The sequence below is a fragment of the Castor canadensis genome, chromosome 7, assembly GCF_047511655.1.
Source record: "Castor canadensis chromosome 7, mCasCan1.hap1v2, whole genome shotgun sequence".
Taxonomy (NCBI): domain Eukaryota; kingdom Metazoa; phylum Chordata; class Mammalia; order Rodentia; family Castoridae; genus Castor; species Castor canadensis.
The window spans coordinates 8,822,458-8,829,887 of NC_133392.1; the positions used below are offsets into that span (position 1 = coordinate 8,822,458).

General features: G+C 45.3%; 1 long non-coding RNA gene across 1 annotated transcript; it reads left to right on the top strand.

Moving 5' to 3' along the window:
• The first annotated feature begins 647 nt into the window (after positions 1-647).
• Positions 648-4,087, top strand: LOC141424733 (uncharacterized). The gene is made up of 2 exons (XR_012449595.1): positions 648-938; positions 3,811-4,087. It is a non-coding gene; the product is annotated as an uncharacterized lncRNA (long non-coding RNA).
• Positions 4,088-7,430: the final 3,343 nt, after the last annotated feature.

The following is a 7,430-nucleotide window of genomic DNA, read 5'->3' on the forward strand; positions in this document are numbered from 1 at the left end:
TACAGCAGAGGATTTCACCATGCAAAGAGAAAAACTGGGTTCCTCCAAATAGCCATGTACCTGTGCTGAGGCTTAACAGCACTCAGATATGTGGTAGGCCCACCAGTAAAGGATTAATTGAACAATTGAGAGCACATTTAAAAAAAAAACTGGAGCACCCTTAGCCTTTAAGAATGGCAGAGAAGTATCCTAGGACAAGATGTTCTAGAAGTTCCCAATTGTTCAGTACAAAAGAACAGTCAATAAATCAGTCAATATGTAGAGCACAGTCTCATTTGCAAAGGATATACTTTACACAAAAGAAGCTTAGGAAAAGTCCAGAATGTAATACTCCAAAGTGCTCACAGGAATATTTTGACCAGTACAGTAGAAGTCATTTTCATTTCTTCTTCAGAAGATTTCATTTCGATTTTGCTTTTTTTGAGGTGCTGGGGATTGAATTCAAGGCCTTGCGCATGCTAGGCAAGCATTCTACCACTGAACTGCAACCTGGCCTATTTTCTTCTTTATGCATAGTATTTTTGTAATTTTTAAATAGTAACATGAGTTATTTAAGTTAATAAGTAAGTACATAGTAAATAAGTAATGGAGTAAACATTCAGCTAAACATTAATGTTAATGTGAGTTTCTCTTTGCTTTTGCTGAGTAGCTGGCTTTTTCTCTAGTTGGTCCACATGAACAATTTATTTGAGGGAAGATGAGGATTTGTTTTAGAAAGGAGATTATATTTTGATTCTGACATTCAAAATAGAACTTTGCAACACAACAATGTGTGTGAAAACTATGCTTTGTGGCAGAGAGAATTTTTCTCATTCCTCTTGTGAACCTGAGAAGATGAGCCCTAGAGGTTTGGATAAGGAAAGACAGGCCAGAAAAGAGGGAGACCCCAGAGACGTGGGAAGGAGATGCACAGCAGCAGGAGGCACGAGATGAGTGAGGTAAGTCAGCCCTAGGTGGGCCAGAGGACTTTGTCCCATTCTGGGAGGAGACCACCATCTGGGAAGCCTATACTTCACTATTTAAGGAGCCGCATTTGGTCCCCCAAGCAGAGAGTTCAGTCAGATGAAGGTCTCTATGCCTCCTAAGTCTTTCTTGGGTCTTATTTGTCCAGATGGTGCTCTGAGAGCACAGGTTTCCAGTGGAGTCTGCCAGTGTGGCCCCACAGCAAAGGCTCAGGAGAACTAGTAGGAGAAGTAGCCAGATAGAGAACACGCCTATGGGGCTTGGTAAGACAGCAGAAAAAGTACCTGAAGCTAGGTGTCTTAGTCAGTTCCAACTGCCATAACAAATATACCATAGGCTGGCTGACTTAAACAACAAGAGTTCTCACAGCTATGGAGGCTGAACATCTGAGAGCAAAGTGCCAATAGATCCATTGTCTGGTGAAGTCCTGCTTCCTGATTTACAGATGTCTATCTTCTCCCTGTGTTCCCAAGATGGCAGGGGGTGGGCAGGCAGAGGCGGAGGGAGGCTCTCTTGTCTTGTGTTCCTTCTTTATAAGGACACTAATTCCATTCATGAGGGCTCCTACTTCAGGACCAAATCACCTCCCAAAGGTTCCCTATACAAACACTATCACACTGGGGTTAGGTTTCTACAGATGAATGCTGGAGGGACATAACTCAGTCCACAGCACCAGGGGAGCCCCAGGGCACATGCGGTATCACTTCCTGACCGTGAGAACTGAGATGAGTAATTCCACTTCCTCCATGTGTGATTGGTCTGAAAAGCGGGTGCACTTGAGTTTGTCATACTGTCACTGGGACAACTGACACTGTGTCTGGAACCCAGACACTAGCTTCTTAGTTGCATGCCATTCTCAGTTCCCAGGCTGAGCTGAGGCCCAGGAAGGCTGCAGGAAGAGCCCTAGAATGAGAGACTTGGGTTCAAATCCAGGTCCACCATTGACTTGCTGAGTTGGCTCAAACACATTCCTCAGGGCCTCTCTGAGCCACATCTGTAAAATGGGGAGTTGTGATTCTTGATCCCAAGGTTCTTCTGTTTCTGCCACTCATGTCACCATGGAAGCCTCCTGCTGGGGAATCTGCTGTGTCCAGAGAAGTCTATCTGGGGCCACAGGGGCAACCCAGGCAGTGCTGATGCTTCAGATGGGACCAGGCTTCTTGAGAAGGATGGAAGGGAAGAAGGGAAATGCCCTTGTCTCAACCCAGCAAATGGAAAAGCACTTGGACTTGCACGGATCACCTGAGAAGGAGACAGATGACACATTTCAGAAGGGAGCTTGAGCACAATAATTGTCCCGATTATGGGAAGAATTCTTTCGTGTGAGACAGACCTTTATGAATGAACTAAATATGGCTGGTATTAAAAGCAATGGTGCAAATGATTGAGTAGCTTGACACTCCAACCCTCCCAGCGGCCTCATGCAGGGATGGGAGCTGGATAATGAGAGTTCTGCATGCAAAAACGCAAGCTTAGGGGCCCCAGAATGTTCCAGCAGAGGGGAAGCTGCTGCTGTTAGGAGCATACCAATAGGGCCAATGCCCAAGGGAGACTGGCCACTGGTTGGAAGAGACCAAGCCAGGGCTTGCAAGATTGGGAAGGTTCACCCATAGTATGGGGTAAACCTTTATCCATGCAATGAAGTGCTCCCTTACCATGCTTTGGACACAGAGCCCAGGAAGTCCTTTCTACCAGACAGGTCAGTGGTGTGTCCAGCCTGTGAGGGAGTTAGACCATGGGACCAGGAGAGCTACCAGCCTGGCACCCTCAAGCTCCACGCATTCTCAGAGTGATGCAGGGCAAAGACCTGTTACTACCCCCTCCCCATGGCCTCTGCAGGTGTCCTCCCCACCCACCATGGAAGAAACCTCTGTGACAGTCCACAGCAGTGGCAAGAAGTTACAGAGCTAAGATGCATACTAGGCATCACACTTGGCCTTGACCTATTTGCTAAAAGAAACAGGACCTTCATCAGATGTCTGTCTGGCCCCTGGTGGGAATCCTGTAGCCAAGACCACAAGGGTTGCCAGCTCAGCTCCCCCATGCACCCTATCCCTTCTCCTGGAAAAGAGTCTGGCTGTGGCTAGGCCTGAGCCTGAAAGCCACTCTGACTTGACTCAAAGGGTAGGACATCACACAGAGGGACAAGTCCTGATCCCCAGCTCCAGTGGACAGGAGACTCAAAACCCATGGTTCTCAGAATCAGTCAATACCTAGAGAGAGGGAGATACACATTTCTCTCCACTCTTCCATCGTGACCATCAACTGTAGCCCTGGAGCTGGATTTGAGTATGTTGTTTTCTGAGACCCTGCCTAATCTCATAACTGAAAGGCTGCTATTGGTCACAACGAGGTCCCTCTCAGAAGGGATGGAAGGCTTGTGACATCAATGCTGCCTCCAGTCACTACACCTGGGTGTGTGTTGACATCTTGCCTGGATACCTGCAATGCTTCTCACCAGTCTTGGTCCTGCTTGTCATGACTACAATTGTACTTTTCCTAAAGGACATCCCATCATGGGTGATCGGAAAGCAAGGCTCCCTGTGACCCAGCAGTGAGGAGAGCACTTAACCTGGTGTGCCAAGCCCTATACCTGGCATGAGGCTCACTCTCTGTCCTGTCCTCCTTCCTTCCCACCCCGAACCTGCATGATTCTGCCTGTCAATTGGACCTCCTTGCTCCCTGTCCAGAACAAAGTCCCTCCTCTTCATTCCAATAGCCCCTGCCCTGTGGGTGCCATCTGCCTCCCTTCCTGCCTGTCTGCACCTTGTACACCCTTCTCTGACCTCTCGACACTGTCCCCACACCCTCAGCATGCATATGACAACTGACCCCTTCTTCCCTCAGGACCTTCACAGCATCCCTCACAGGCTGATCTGGAGGCTCCCATCCTACACGGCCTGTTTTCAGACTTAGTCATCAGACTTGCGTGCCTGACCACAGAAGGCAAGGACCACATTATGTTTTGCAGTGACACAAATGTTGGCAACTGATCAACAACTCTCAGTTTTTCTGACCATCACCTTCACCCTCCCAAGTGGACAGGCTGTCTTGTTCCTCTGAACTCCTACAGAACAAAATAAAAAACAAGTAAGATGTAAAGTGCTTGCCTGGATGCTGGATAGGTATTGGTTATTGTTGTCTTTATTATTCCCTTGCCAGGGTTAATCCTAAACATGCTTTAGTTCCTCTATTCAACGACATGCATTCATTGAGTCATTCATGTTTACCTCCTATTTATGCAGCACCTACTGTGTGAGACTTGGCCCTCCTGGAACAATAACACTGCTGTGTGGCCATCCTGTGCACACAGCGGCCCCAAGCACACTGTGCAAGTGGTAAGTGTTCAGGAATTACTGGTGGGTTTATAACATCTGATTTCCACCTATCTTATATATGAAATGTACATGGCTTTGTAATCCAAATAAACTTTAGAGATCCTAAGTAGCACAGTCTCAGAATTCTCACACTCAACAAAGTCCAACTCAATAACCAGAGTAACTCTGACCTTCACCCAAGGGTCTCATGATTCAGGGGGGCTCCACATTGTTGCTTATGGCGATGCAAGCTAGATGCTTCTGACTGCAATGGGCAGTCTGTGCAAGCGGCCCCAAACTCTTCACAGCCTTCCTCTTCACCCTCCATTTCCATTCAACCAGGCCCCTTTCCCTCTCTATCACCTTTTGGCTGATCCTTTTTTCCCTTGGCCTTTGGGACTGCTGAACTTTTTCTGGGGGGTTGGGATTACAGGGCAGGGGGCAATAATGGACGGCCTAAGAGTCCTGTTTTGAATCACAGGACAGAAGCTTGACAAGCCAGTGTTTGAAGTCCCTGGTAATTGAGCTATCCAGCAAAGCCAATCCTGTTGAAAACTCTCCTTTTTATTTTAATGGAATACAAGACTTTGGTTATTCTCAAGAATCTCTAAAGCAATTCAATGAAGGCATGCAATAAAAATAGGATTACCAAAGTTAATCTTTTAGAAACAGGTAGATTTAGACTGATTTATACTTTTAAAATCAGTCACAGAGCTATTGTGTGGAGGTATTGCTTTTAGGATGTTGCTGGTGTGATTCACCTGAAACTATCCAAAACCACCAGTTCTGGGGAAGTAAAATGATGTCTTAGTGGATTACCAGTGCAGAAAGGTTGGGAATGAAAAGCCCCAGATAAAAACATGGACTTCAAAGGGAGTATATTCTATGTTTTGTTTAGACATCTGCAAGGTAACCTTATTATTCCTAATGTTTTGGTGTATTCAGCTCCTCCTGTCCTCGGATTCCACAACTACAAATTCAACCAACTCAAATCAAGAACAGTCAGAAAGAACTGCATTTGTAGTGAACATGTACAGACATTTTATTCTTGTCATTATTTGCTAAGCAATATAGTATTTACTATTCACATTGTATAAATAACATGCAGCTGATTTAAAATATATGGGAAGTTAGGTGTTGGTTATATGCAAACATTGCACTGTTTCCTATCAAAGACATGGGGGGAGACAGTCCTGGAACATGGAACCAATCCCCCAGTCACCAAGACACGGCTCTGTCAATGCTTCTACTCAGACATTCTACAGCAGTCTACTTTCCTTTTTTTTTTTTCAAGTTTTCACTGGTTTAAGAAGGTTTTAAGAAAAATTTAAAAACATGCAACATACTTAGTACCATTAAAAGGAAAATGAGACTAGACCTCCCATAGTCAGAGACATCTGTCTGTCTTGTTCATCACAGCACCCCAGTTCCCATGCACCCCAGCAAATGTGGGCAAGGTGGAGAAAACTAGCTGCAAAGTGGGAACATGAGTAAAATGGTTTAAAGTTTTTTCTTTTTGAGCCATGTTCTTGCTATATGGACCAAGCTCACCTCCAACTCGAGTTCCTTCTAACTGTGTCTTTGCCTCTGGAGTTCTGGGATTAAGGTATTTGTCACTACACACAGCCAAAACCTTTTAAAAATCTAGAATTTAAAACAAGCCAAAAAATGTTAGTTTGAAAAAAAACCCCACATTCTCTAATCAATGAGAAGAAACAGTAAAGACAAGGAAAAATTTGAAACTTGGTTTATAAAAACCAAGGTATTCGGCCAGGCATGGTGGCTCATACCTGTAATCCTAGCTCCCCAAAAGTGGAGATTGGGAGGATCAAGATTCAAGGCCAACCTGGGTAAAAAGTTTAAAAGACCCCCTCTCAACTAAGTGTGGTGGTGCTCACCTGTCACCTCAGTTACATGGGGAAGCACATAGGATTATGGGCCAGGCTGGTCCAGGCTTAAAGGGAGACCCTATTTCAAAAATAACCAATGCAAAAACAAACAAACAAACAAACAAACCTGCCTAGCAAGCAAGAGGCCCTGAGTTCAATCCTCAGTGCTGCCCAGAAAAAAAAACAAGCAGTTATTATTAGTCCCCAACTATCAAAATATGAGTGTGAAAGGACAGGCTGAGTAACTAAAAAATTATGCTACCCATTCGAAGTGCTATACACACACACACACAGCAAGTCCTCCACCACTGAGCTGTATCTGCAATCCCATATTATTCATTAACTCAATCAGTCCTTCTAAGAGTGCTATGAGCTGGGTATTAGTATTATTCTCTTTATCCCCTTTTCAGTAGATGAAGGGATTGTGGCACCAAGAGGCTCAGTCCCTTGGCCAAGCTTGTAGAATTAGTAAGAAAGGGAACTGGTGTTTGAACCCAGGAATCCGCACAAAAGCCAGGGCTCCCGAGCACTGTCTACTATGCTCCCAGGCTGTCCAAGTTTGAGCTGCCCTGTGATAGCACAGGCTTCCTGGAGCCAGAGCCAGCTCTGAGGCTGTATATGTGAGCAGGAATTATTAGGGAGGAAATTCAGGCATTCCCTGGGAGGAGGAAGGTTTGAACGAAATGACTTTTATGGTCTCTTTCAACCCTGAGATGCACAATCCTAAGAGGGATGAGGTCTGATTCCTCTAACACATTGTATCCAAATTCACTTTTTCCTTCAGTGCATCCAATATGCTTGGGTCTACATGAGTGAGTCCATTTAACTGTCTAATACATTCAGAAGGAAAAAAGAGAAAGGAAATTGATTCTCCCAGATGAATACCCACAGATACCAAAATATACCAGATAGCTGCCAAGTTCCAAATTAACCAAGACCCCCAGAGGTCAACCCACAATACCCCAAGGGATGGCCAACCCAAACAGAAGGGTCATCTCTGCAATCGTCACAAGAACATGACAGAAGCCCCCCAAAGCCCTTGCACACAAACTTTGCCAGCCGTACAAGGCCCAGGTGTCCCTGGATGCTGTCCCTTTGCTTCCAACCCATAAAACTTTCGGCTCTGCGTTTGTGTTAAACTGTGCCCCGGATACTCCAATCACCGTGCTTTCAACACAGTGTTAACATAAGGCCAGATCTGTAATACAGCATGGACAATTAAATGCACAATTTTTGTATAAATGCAAAATCCCTCACTGTG